The sequence below is a fragment of the Dasypus novemcinctus genome, chromosome X, assembly GCF_030445035.2.
Source record: "Dasypus novemcinctus isolate mDasNov1 chromosome X, mDasNov1.1.hap2, whole genome shotgun sequence".
In the NCBI taxonomy this organism is placed as follows: domain Eukaryota; kingdom Metazoa; phylum Chordata; class Mammalia; order Cingulata; family Dasypodidae; genus Dasypus; species Dasypus novemcinctus.
The window spans coordinates 150,685,171-150,698,976 of NC_080704.1; the positions used below are offsets into that span (position 1 = coordinate 150,685,171).

A 13,806-nucleotide genomic window follows, 5' to 3' on the forward strand; every position below is an offset into this window, starting at 1 on the left:
GAGGTGGGCAGGAATTGGATCATACAGGACACTACAGGTCATGGTAAGGTGGATTTAGGATTTATCCTGAGAGGTATGTGAGTCATTGAAAGGTTTTAAGCAGGGTAGTTACATAGTCAGACTTGTGTTTTAGAAAAGTGCTTCCTGATCTTTTTTCACATCACAGCACAGCACACACAGTGTGATCATTTTGGCATGGCACTTTGGGCTTAAGTATACTCGTAACTGCATGCTGCTAGAGATGACAGGTCCAGGCTTCAGCTGTCCCAGACCCAAAACAGCTGTCCCAAGATGCTAAGATTAGGAAGCTGTTTTAGATACATCCCTCTGACAGTTATGGGAAGGATGGATTAGAGGAAAACAGCACTGGAGGCAGGGCATTAAGTTAAACTACCCAGACATACTAGGGATAGAGAAAAGAATTAGTTGAATTGGAAGTACTTTATAGATTGGATGTATGGTTGGGGAGAGAAGTCAGAGGTTATTGCTTGGTTTCTGGCTTTGACAACTGGGTGGAGGAACAGCATATGTGGGAGTTAAGATAATAAATTTAGGGCTGGGATATAAAGATTTCCTGTACTTTGAGACAATTGGCTAGAGATACCCAAGAGATGGTTATTAGGCTCTCACAGGCTCTGTTGGCTATGAAGCATTTGGCTGCATGGGCCAAGGATCTGGTTCAGTGTGTTCAAAGGTATGGAAATATTTGTCGTTAAAAGTCATTACAGTCAGTGAATGTACTAGAAATCCATTTTCTGATTGATCTTCTTTGAAAAGTTCCCTAAGGAAAGCTTTCCATATATACCATGTGACTCCAACCCCTTGGTCACAACTGTAATATAACAGGGATAAATATCTGACTCAGTTGGGCCAATCAGATTCTCATGAGAGTAAGACAGTGGGACCCAGTAACTCAATTGTTTGAATTGTGAGGAACCAAGCTTGAAATTCATATAGAACAATGATTCTCACAGTGCGATCCCAAGACCAGCAGCATCAGTGTCATCTGGAAACTTATTAGTAATGAAAATTCTCAGACCTCACCCCAGATCTACTGAATCAGAAATTCTGGGGGTGGGACTCAGCCATCTGTGTTTTTCTGCCCTACAGGTGATTCTGGTACAGTCCACCACTAGGGAGGACTACCATTCTGGAGTAGCCATGATCAATCTGAGAAATCTGATCTTCAGAGAGAAGCAGGAGACTGGAGAGAGGAACAGAGTGACAGAGAGATCCAGAAAGACAGAGAGGGGAAACAAGCTACCTGATCACCTCCCTGTTCCACAAGGCCTAATTGTTCTTCCTGTAATTGCAATTTGTGGAATTTTCCTGTATCATTATATAAATACCTTTTATTTGAAAATTTTTTTCTTTTCAAGAGTGCCCCGACGTCTTAGTTGATGATTCTTCTGACAGTCCTCTATTCATTTACTATGTGGCTACTGTTCAAGGCATCATGGAGGATACTAAGATGAACCAGACTGGGCTCTTGCCAGTGAAAAGCCCAGTTTAATGGAGGAGGCATATATACAATGTTATTAGCAGTGTACACGAAGTGGGTACTGAGCTTTAATAGTAAGCATTAAATAAATATTTAATGAGTGGTGTCTGGGAAGGCCAGAGAAGACCTCATGAAAGAGTTGATATTTGATATATACCTTGAAGGATGAGTTGGTAAGGAAGAGTAGGGAAGAGAGCGAAGTGTTCTGAGTGGAGAGGAAAATGTGCCTATGCAGGGAGATGGAGGGGTGGGCGGGAATAATGGTGTGTATCTGAGAAATGGTCAGTGGTTTGCTTTGGAATGTGTAGATTTCTGGGAGGCAGACAGCAAAGATGAAGCTAGGGCAAATCTAAGATCAGAGCATGCAATAGTACCATGTTGGGGTGTAGACTATCCCACAGGCATTATGATGCCATGGAAGATTTTGTCAAGGAAGTGACATAATCTGTTTTTGACTTTAGAAAAAGGACTCTGTGTGGAAGATGGATATGAAGTGAGAAGGATCGTGTGACATTATACTGAAAGTGTATACAATAATTTTAAAAATATTATTGGAAGAGTTTATTGTTTGATATCACTCAAGAGTTACTCTGAACTGTCTTTTCACAAAGACAACAGTATCTGGAACTGTGAGTACCTTTCTTTTATCACAGGGTCAGAATTTCTCCAGGATATGGAGAGAAAACACAATTAGTGTGGCTGCATATCTCACACTCCTTGGCCACTTTTCCTGGGTGGTCTGGGTGGTTCCCCTGGCCCCATAATCTAATCCCAATGACTCCTACAGTCCCAAGCATCTTAAGGATCCATAATATCTCTGATAGTGTTCATCACGAAAAAGGAGTTGCTTATTATAGTGCTCCCTACCCTTGGCTAGTGCTCGGGTGATGGTAAACATTTGGTATATTCAACATCAGTGAGGTCCCAGACACCAACTCTGACATTGGGGTGTGACTGTTAACACAAATGCCTCATTTATGGACAACCCCTACCTACAGCCCCAAACTCTGACCAGTGATTGCCTGGTTTCATGTGGATTCCATTTTTTCCAGTATAATTCATTAATGGATTTCTTTAATTTGAGATTTTGTAAATGGAAAGAACCAAAATACTTTGAATGAATCACACACACATTTATTTATTAAATAGTTAACAAAGGCACATCAATAACCACTCACAATATACATGTGTATAGTTAACACAGATATGATTCTCTCAAAACTGTCAATTTTCCCAACAAAGAATTATTTGACTCTTCAAGTCATGAAGGCTAAAGGCAAAGTCTCTGTCTCAATCCCATTCTTCCCCCTCTCACTTCCTGAGACCTATACTGATCCTCAAAGGGCCGATTGTCACTTTCTCTTGCCATTAGGTCTCTTAGAATGCTGACTGCAGACTCCTCAGATTCCTTCTGCATTTCCCCAGGTCCAGTTTTTAATGAACAGGTTTTTAACAGGTGCTGTTGCTGCTGCTTGCTATTGTTCATCCACTGTATTCTACGACTTTTTACCAAGTTCTCTCTTTGCACTTGGATATGCATGCAGTGCATTACATCGCTCATGGGAGAGATCTCCTGCTCTCATCAGGAAAACCTGTAACTTTTCTTGTGCCTGTTCACTTTGTGCCCTGCCTGCTTCTGTACTATGCTGTTTTCATATATAATGCTAAAATGCTGGGCTGTCCTGACCGGAACTCCCTTCTTATACTGATTTCTCCATCCACTTATGAATGCTGTGCTTTTGCTTTGGGCATCTGTCTGAAAGGACAGGTTATCAGACCTGTTCCTCTAACAAAAATCATGTTAAGTTTTAGTGGATGTCCTTTTTATTTAAAGTACTCTACTTGGAGCTCTTGGCTTTTATTCCCCAAACTGCCATTTCCTCCTGTCTAAGGAATAAATATAAATTTAGGCACGGAAAGGAAAATCTGGGAGGGACCAATTATTTGGGCATTTTTAGTACAGGAAAGATTAAAAAAAAATCAAAGTATGTGTCTCCATTGGTGAGTATTAGAAAGTATAGGCAGTAGACTATTTTAGAAATATATTTGTATATCAAGTTTTTCACTGTGTGGTATACACTAAAGGCTGACTTTTATAAGGCTGACCATGTGAAAGTAGATTCTGGTCAATGGAATTCTGGGATGTTCACTATCTAGCCATTATTTTAGGTTCATTACTATATCAGAACTTTCCTGACAATAACATAATTACAAGATACTTCATTGTTTTGCGCTTTTTGAGGTGGTGAAAAACTAGACTGCTCTAATCCATAGGAATTTGCAGCCTAAATGCTGTGATTCAGCAATTACTGAAGTTTGTTTCAGTAAAATATAGCTTCCTTATCCACATGAGTCATGACATTTTAAATACAAACACTCCCAGGAGAGGCAGCACATAAAGTACTGCCAGTCTTTAACACCTTAGTGAGATCTGTTTCTTAGATCTCAGTGGAGAGCTGCTCTCCAGAGCCTGGGAAGCCCAGCAGGAATATTCTGAAGGGGAAAAGTTCAGATCTACCTGGGGAAGAAAAGTCTGATTAGATATTGCCATGGGGCTTCTGGAGGGCCAGAGGCCACAATGAAGTATGGGAAAAGGAGCTGCCTGGAAGGCTGCTAGGGAAAGAGATTGTACCTAAGATAAACTTGGTCTACATCCATTTTTGCCTAAGGGTGAACTTTCATCTGGTCAAGAGAAAATTCCTAGTCTCCATTTTGATGATGGTTGTGAATGCCTGCCATGAGTTCTTATCTCTCATTCAGCAGTTTCAAAGTGAAAGACAAACTGAATTCTGAAGAGGCCAGAGACCTCCTATAAATGTCTAGATACTGACTGGTTTTAGTGGTGGGATTATCACAGACTCACAGAAACACAAACAACACATCAAAGATCTCAAAGTTGGCTTAAGAAGGTATATGACGAATCAGGAAATGCCATCATGGGAACCACACTTAAGCTAATATCGCAGGGCAAAGAGGAGATGGAGCTTGTAGCTCTGTACGAACTGGCTGATACTGGACAAAGACCCACTTTTGTCCCAGGCCCTTTTCGCCACTATAGACACGTGAAAAATACTTTACTCTCTCACAACCTTTGATTCAAACCTGCTTCACCTCGGTTTTCCTATCAGTCTGACTACCAAATGTTGGTTAATGCAGAGAAAGTACGGATTAGCATTTTGAAGTACTTAGAAATCTGACAGACTAAAGTATTACAAAGTTACATTTTGCTTTCTTAAAGAACATAAATAATTTTCCATTCATTCCTGTGCCATTTGTTGGAGATAAATGAGTTTAAGTGAGAGAAAACATTTTGATGGAAAAATCCATGCATCTCATTGTTATGAAACCACTGATGTCCATCTTTAAAAAAAATGAAATGAACAACACTGGTTTCATGATACACAGAAAATGCAGGATAGAAATGAATGACTGAAAAATACAAACTTCTAATAATATATCTTAGAATTTGCCTGAGAATTCCTGAGGTACAAGAGAAACCAGTAAGCATTATCTCAAAATTTTTAAGTTTTTTTCTTTTACTAAAATACAAGTCCTTTTGTTAGTAACTTCAATATTATCAGAATAATACATCCAAATAAAAATGGATGCATTATCTATATAATTCAAAATACTGAAGGTATATTTGTAAAGAAATGTATTCTATGTATGAAATACAGCATTGAACCAAATCACATTTTAAAATTTTATATTAGAATTTCTAAAAATCAGAATATACTAGAATATCAACAACTTTTAAGTAAATTCCTAATGTTTGAATATGGATTCATAAAAAAAGACATAACCAAGATTTTACACATTTTATTAAAAGAACAAAAATAAACACAGAACTAGCATAATAAAATGAGTTGCATAATATACAATTCTAAACACAAACAAGCATTTATAGCACTAAACTTAGCAAAATAAAAGCAAAAACGAAGCATCTGTCGAATTGAGAGCAGTTGAGGGAATGAGCTGTTGCATTTTGGAGGCAAAATATTATGGGGAACAGTTTATAGTCATGAAATGTTCTGGTTATTTTATTTAAATCTATAATTGTTGCATAGGGCTAATAATTTTTCTTATCTATAGGTATTTTAAATTTATATTTTTCTGCCCAAAATATGTGCTTCAATTTTCTATATTATCTGGATTGTTGTTACAAGAATGCATAAAATTAGCCCTTAAAAAAGAATACTTTTAGGGGCATCCTTTTGTAAATAAATCAGTTTAAATGATCTGCGGCGGGGGGGGGGGGGCTAATAACAAATGGTTCATTTTTAACAATTAAAGCAACAACAATAATAAAAAGGAAATTTATTTTGAAAAGGCAAACTCCAGAATCCAATAGCTAATGGTCATATCATCCTCTCAACTGCTAGACACAAAAGACATAGCAACAAAATAATTTGGTTTACATCACTAATAGCATCTGTATACAGAAATAAAGCTTTGGAATCATGCAGTTCTGTGACAGGTAAATCTCTTTTAAGTTGTGTATTTTTGGGAGAAATAAGCACTGCTTAATAATTGGTTTACTTTTAGGTCTTGTTACAGAGGTATTATTTTAATTAAAGTAATATGATGTAGAAAATGACTAGCAAAGATTTTTGCAATATCTGCAAAGAGCGGCTTCTATTCAAAGTTAAATTTTTTTTCTGGGATAATCCTGCTTTTGAGTATTAATGGGTGAGTATTAATTATAGACAAGGACAAGTAGAAGGGCTGGAAACTTTCCCTTTTTGGCCTCAGTTATACACATTCTCAGTTATGCTTCATTCTCTAATTTATTTTATTTATGTAAATGCGGCCACTGAGTGCTAAGAAACAAAGTGTGTGATCCAGTGGCTGTCTGTCTGCATACCATACCATAGACTCAATGGCTATCTTTTGTGAACTAAACCACAATTTAAAATTTTCTATTAGAACTTCTAAAAGATTAATAATACTATGCTAGAATATCAATAGCTTTGTAGGTTCTAGATTCATTCCTATTTTATAGACGAATCTTTCTGACTTAAAATCTTAAGAAATCTCTATTAACCTCATGAGAATATATTCTTGTGGCTTATAGACTCATAAGGGAAATGTCAACCCAAGAATATGGGTTAAATTGGGAAAATATATTCGTAGTAAGTCTGAAGTTGGAATTTCTAACTAAAGAATGAATGAATGCACATATTTTAAATTAAGGGGAATGCTGAATCTGATGGTGGCGCTGTTGTATGGCTGACTCTAAGTGATTATGGCTGAGGGGGAAAAAATGAAATTTCTTGCCAAGTGACCCTGAGCTATTGGACAACTGTAAGGCTTGGGTTGCTTTCTGACTTTGGTTTATTTTCCTGTCTCTAGAGTGAGAGCTATCAAAATGGGTAGCGATATTAATACCAACTTCCCCAAACCCATGATGGGCTCCTTTCTCCAGAGCAAAATATGAAGGACTCAAAATACCGGTGATGATAGTGATGATGTTAAACCTTTCTAACCTTAACCCTTTCTAGGCCTTATTTCCTGGGGGGAACAAAAATATTAAATGGAGATCTGTAGGTGATGTGGGAGCTACAATTGGCTGAGCTGATATGATTGAAATATTTCTCTTCCAGCTCCTAAGTTATCTAAGATTTTGGATGGTTCTCTTCTGTTTAGGTAAAGTAAAGAAATGGGAAGCTGGAGTGGCACAGTGAAGCACTTTCTAATCTGGTAAAATTACCTCAGAAAAGAAAGATGAAACCTGATGTGATCCAAATGGGAAGATCTGTCTTGTAATTCATTGGATATTTCACTGCTTGCAACCAATGAAAAAAGAAAACCTCAGCCAGAAACATGCCTGACGTGTGTGTGTGTGTGTGTGTGTGTGTATGTATTTAAAGTGGAGAATAATTTATAAAGCAAATAATCTTTGCTAGTGGTCTTACTAATCGGCAAAGTACAGCTCTTGTTCAGCACCGTAAACTGAAGTTGACCTGTTGCCTGCTATAAATCCCCTCCTTTTGAAAGCCTTAGAAATAACTGTCTCTTAGAAACTTTTCCACTACTATCACAGACTTACTATATTCAAAGAAAGCCCCAAGGATTGCTTTCATGGACTATGTACATAAGTGCAAAAAAGGTGTGTCTCACACATTCGCACCCTAACTGAGACAATCAGTTAACTGCAGCATATGTTTCTTAAACACTGTTAGGGGGTCATTCCACAGTATCTTTATGTGTGGATTTAAAAATAGGAATTAATTTCAAAATATGCTTTAGTCATGCTTTAATCCTAACTTTGATGTATTCGTGTAAGTATGTAGTTCCAGAAAACAGAATTTTTCCAGCTATAGCTATGCCACTTGAATACGGGACTTTTGAATAAATAAAAAGCACAAAAAAGGCCAGGTAATGTATTATAAATGCAACGATTGTATTTGGAAGTCTAAATACTGTGGAATAACCCTATCCACACAACAAATTCTATAAGCTATAAAACCTGACTCTAGAATCCATGTGCTGTAAACTTTTTGAGCAAAAAGCCACACAAGACACAAATTCAGCTTTCACATGGGATTTTGGGATTAAAAAAAAAAGAATCAACCATATCTGTGTTGAGAGTTTTGAGCTGTATCTTCTACAAACTCATACTGTCACAAACCATGTATAGTTTACAAGTAAAATTTTCACATACACGAAATGTGTCTAAAGGTAGCCATGTTGTAGTTTTGTTGCCAAAGCAACATCTAAATATAATTAGTTAACAATTATTATTTGTATATAAAGTTAAATTTGTTCTTAAACTGTGAACTGTAAAGAATAGTTATGGACTATAATCTAGACTGTCATGCTTCAGTGTCAGTTTATAACATATCTAGGCAAGCTGAATACATGTAGTAAAACCTTAAATTTTCTCTAACTCTCCTTCAAGTTAAACTCATTAGCTTCTTCTTAGAGATATAAAAAAGTAATAAAATAAAAACCTTAAAAACTAACAATAAGATAAATGGAAATGTGGCACCAACTAATGAGTTGGTGCTCAGAATCTATATTTGTATTTATATTTACAGTTTCATTAGGCCTTTACCTAGATTTTCTAAAAAGCTGCTATACTCTTTGATATACTCTTTATTTTATTGCCTTTGACAGGCATTGGTAAAATTAGACCACTATCTTACTAAATCTCTTCAACAGGATTAGGAAATCAGATTTCTCTCATAAATTTTACCTATGTCTAATTCAGCATGTGTGAAATGTAGAAGGGATAACAACAATGAGAACTCTAGTTACTAATCATTCTTGTATCACAGCCTGCCTACCTTACAGCCTAGAAGAACTCAAACAATTTGTAGTTGCATTTTCTCTAACAGCATCCTCACCTGCACTCTCCAAAGGGGAATTACAAAAAGAACAATGTAACATCTCAAGTAGCACAAGGCCTGCTCTCCTTTTTAATAAAGTGTAATGTCACTGTTATTCCTTATTCACACATCACTTGCTTACTGCTCATGTCATTAATAGCAGATTCAAATTGTCAAGATTAATTTTATTCTGTTCTTGCTTAGGGCAAGGAGGAGGTACTTGCTTTTCCCAAATAGGAGAGCAGATGAGTGCAGGCTGCCCCATTAGTGAACACAGCCTAGTGGTGTAGGACAACACTTACAGAAAGAACAAAGTGCTTTAACACGTTCAAAAACGGATGATGCAGACTGATGGAAAAGGGAGAAGATGGCTTTCCACACAGCAATTAACCACAAATTAAAGACTCTAAGGTAGAAAAATGAAATGAAATGCAACGGCTGGTTGTAGAATCACACTCTAATTGCAAAAGGAAATACTGCATTTAAATAGCAATTTTATGAATCCATTTAATTTAATTTTAATCCCTCTTTAAAAATATTCTCATGGTCACAAAGTATGTGTGTGTTTCTTTAATCGATACTTCCAAATTCTTCTTAAATGATAATTTTTAGAGTACTTTCTCTGTATAATGACTCATTTTATCTGTGTTTCAGCATTCCTGCGTATTTTTGCAGAAGGCTGAGAGAAATAGACAAAACAATTACTTTGGATGAATAAAATTTGAGGCCTATGAAAAATAGAAAGCTTATAAAATGTTATCTAAGAATCACAAGTGATTAGAATTTTATATATACAGTTCATTAAGTAAATTTTTGTTTAGAGTCACTGATTAGTTTTGTGACTTGTCTTTTTAACTGGAATTTATAGTCTAATGACTTTCTTCTTTTCTTGAAAAAAAACAATTTGTATAAGTCATTGCACATCTAGTTTAAAGAGTGCTATCTTAAAATTGCATTTTGCCAAAATTCTTTTGAACTCAATCAAAACTTTAGTGCTTTAAGTTTTCTTTCTTTAAATCCATTTAAAAAGCAACTTTAAATATGCCAACAATATAAAAAGTTTGTGGCACCAAAAATACAACTACCCTGCATCTCTCTCACTGAACCTATTAATGTTTTTAAGTGCTTAAAGGAACATGAAACCAGCTGTACTCTAGGTTTTAAAAAATCTATGCACACCTTTGCCAGAGGTTTAAAAAGTTAGAGACAGGACGTTGCATCAAAATGGTCAACTACACAAAAATTCATTTTGCACTGAAAACGCCCCTATCTCCTCTAAATAATACATCCAGACTAGTTCAGGTGCATCTTTCCTGGCTTCATGTGATCGAATCTGCCCTTCAAGAGAGGCACTGGCACAAGTTACACAAAACTCAGTTCCACACACAAGAAATGTACAAAAAGCATACTCTTACTTTAACAATGGTAAGATTTGGGGAAACTAAGTAGTTCAAAGAATCAATAGGTAAAAGTCAAGACACATCTTAGTTCTCTAACTCCAAGCAATACTGTTAATGGATATAAGTAAGATCATTTAAAAGTCACTTTTGGTCATGAATTGGATTGATGATTAAGATCAACAGGATATCAACTACCAGAGAGTTAATTTCCTTTTTGGATTATCATTGAAATTAATCTGCTTAGGGATGGAGTCTCAAATGTTCTGAAGCACAAACAAGGTAAAATGGTGGAGCAACTGGGATTCAGGATATATTTTTGGGTCCAACTGTCACCAATTAGTTAGGTAGCCTTGGGCAAGTCACATACCCTCCGCCTCAGTTTTATCTACTGTGAAAAGGTCTCTGCCAATACCACTGTTCTGTGATTCAAACATTACTAGCCAATTAAGGTATCCTAAATCCGATTTTTTTCCTGTCATTTTCATGAAGGAGAAAAAGAAACCTCTTATACATATCAAGGTTGATGATTTTATACTTTCTAGTTAGAAAATACATATGAGAATATTAAATCCACCTAAGTTGATGTAAAATATCATGTTTCTACTGTATCACAATAGCTACTTTAATTACTGAGTAGAGTAGAGGAGGTATGCACCATACCACAGGAATTAATTACTATTTTACTTGGTTGTAAAATTATTTCATAAATATTAGTAATGTGAATTCAGTTCAGCTCTGTGGAGTGTAGTCACTCTGTCTTATCCAAATGGTGCCAAGCTTTTCTATTATAATTTTCAAATGCACATAAAGATAAACGAATCCCATCATACAAAAAGAGGCTTGTTTATGATCTGAGATTATGATGTTAAAGTTTGGGTGGGCAAACCCCTGATATATAATATAGGTGCTTGCTCTGTTACTGATGAGATTAACAAAACTGGAAACTAAGTTGAACTGAAGCCAAAGGCCACTGTGGACATCTTTCCTAGAAATTTTGAATAAATCAAAGGATAATTTTAAACGCCACTCTCCCCTGCCCATCATTTCCCCAAACCTGTACTTAAGCTATGCCTGCAATAAACAGAGAAGATTGTCCAATTTGGGGAGAAAAGGCCTCATTTGGAAACAATTTTCTTTCACCCTGACTTTTGCTAGACTGCATCATACTTATTACTCAAAGAACAGTCTAAAGAAGATGTGCCATTTGCAGTCGAAAATGGCACTTGTGTAAAAGGTTACATTGTGATGGTTTTACATAGCGTTCTCCAATCTGTAAAAAGTATCTTCATGCTCCCATCTCTGTTTAATTTATAACCTAGAATTAGCATACCTTTAAGCCTCCAATTACTGGTTTCTCAGCTCAAGATGGCAAATGGCTCAGTTTTACACACTCAACCTAGGAGATAAGATCCTTGAGCCACATAAAAATGCAATGGACTCTTTACATAAATTTTAGTATAAATGCTGAGAAGTTGATTTAAAGGTACAAATTCCACACATGCATGGTTATGAACAGGTTTTGTGTACACTCAAAAGTGAGGCATTTTAAATGTCTGCCCCAAGAAAACAACAGAAATATCCTAAAGAAAGAGGGAGCATATTAATATTAACCTGACATGTTTTTCAAGCACATACTTCTGTTTCCCACTAACAACATTTTGGCTGAAAACAAACACCACACATATACAGAAAAACACTATTCTATGTAGAAACCTAACACAATACAATAATGGGAAAATGGTATTGGATATATTAGATACATTCTAAATCAACCCAATAGACTATTGTGTAAACAAAACAGTAAGGTAACACTTCAAATTCAGACAAACATTTATCCACCAAGAATGTACAGTAAACCAACAATAATCCCCTGTGGAGATGCACTCATCAAAACGGTTGGAAAATGACAAATGGTAATGTAACAAATTACAAAATTTTATGGCCGTGTTCTAATTAATAAATTCAAATAAGATGGATGGTAGTTAGTGATTTTGTATTCATATTTTTTTTAACATCTCTTGATTTTTTAATGCTTTGTTTTTTTATTTGTATATATTGGTTTGCATTTTTGCTTTGCTTAATATATTGACTGCACCACGCTTAGTGTTGAGTTGGTAGAAGAGGACATACATGAATATACATAGAAAGGCCGTGTGGAGCTTCCCAGGGAGATATTCCGATACTCCATAACTCTGCTGTTCAGCATTTCAACTGAAATGGAAAAAAAAAAGAGTGAGAAAGATTAAAGAGTGAGTAAAATAGGAGTTAGGATACTATGGTTCCTGTCCCAATTTTGTGAGTGAACTACAACATATTCCCCACTCTGCATTTCAGATTCCATGTTTGTAAAAATGAAACTGTCAGAAATGGTCACTAAAAGAGCTCATCCATAGTAATCTATGAGTCTCATTAAGTGCTAATGTGAAGGACTGCCCCAAGTTAGCAGAGACACACTCGATTGTTATAAGGCATTATCTACAAAATGCCAAAATATTTTGATGAACACTCTCCCACCCATCCATCCATCTCCTTCAACAAGTATATATTGAGAAAATGGTTTGATACCAAATATTTTGAAATATGCAAATATTAAATGAACTTTACAATGTTTATTTTAATGTTTTAGAGGCATGCAGAAATAGTTTAAGTGTGAAATCCAGGTGTACTGCATTGTACAAAATTATGTTTTTGACCTTTGGAGAAATTTTCAACATTTGTTACATATTGAAGTGTTTATATTGTCAAATACCTCTAAATTTTCAAATGGAGTCAAGCAAAAAGAAACCACTATTCCAATACATATTCTGTCTGGGACATTAATTATATTTGACAACTTTTGTTTATCTTGATGTGAAGCAGCCCATAAGAATCAGGCAACACCTTATGCACACCTGAACAGAGTCTCAGAGATAGATAAAGTAGATACAACCCCAGGTATTGGTTCTTTTGAGGGCTAAAGAGACCCACGGGTTCTATGGTCATGGCAGATGGGGTTCACTGCCATGTCAGTTGGCCCTTCTTTGGAGCTGGTGTTTCTGCGTGATGGAGCTGGACTCAGATGAGATCTCTTTTCACAAGACTTTCATGCTACTTTACTGGAATTGTAGGTGGTGCTGGGGTTTAAGATATATCTAGGGGATTTGAATCTCTGGACTGACAATATGATAGCCAGGCCCTGAGCCTCAACAGACTTCAACTCCTACACTCTGATTTATTGGACTTACCCCACTCAGCTAACATGGAGTTGAAGAATGTCAACTACCACACCATGGAGCCTAGAGTGCCTACAACTGAAAGCAGGAGGATTGCATCCAGTATCCATGTGGAATCTAAGCCCCCTCTTGACATAGATGTGCAATGGACACAACCAATCCAAGGTCCACAGAGAAAAGGTGGCATTGGTGTGGGAAAAGTGGCCATGGTGGCTGCTGGGTGCAGGGAATGGGAGGAAGAGATGAGATGTGGAGGCGTTTTTGGGACTTGGAGTTGTCCTGGGTGGTGCTTCAGGGACAATTACCGGACATTGTAGATCCTCCCAGGGCCCACTGGATGGAACATGGGAGAGTATGGGCTA

At 36.5% G+C, this 13,806-nt stretch overlaps 1 protein-coding gene across 8 annotated transcripts in view; it reads right to left on the minus strand.

Moving 5' to 3' along the window:
- Positions 1 to 5,304: 5,304 nt before the first annotated feature.
- MBNL3 (muscleblind like splicing regulator 3) overlaps positions 5,305 to 13,806 on the minus strand; it is a 166,253-nt gene continuing 157,751 nt past the window's right edge. For all 8 annotated transcript variants that reach the window (XM_058291703.2, XM_004466997.4, XM_071212937.1 and 5 more), the window contains one exon: positions 5,305 to 12,443. The gene's annotated coding sequence lies outside the window, so the exon portion shown is untranslated. The remainder of the gene's footprint in view (positions 12,444 to 13,806) is intronic.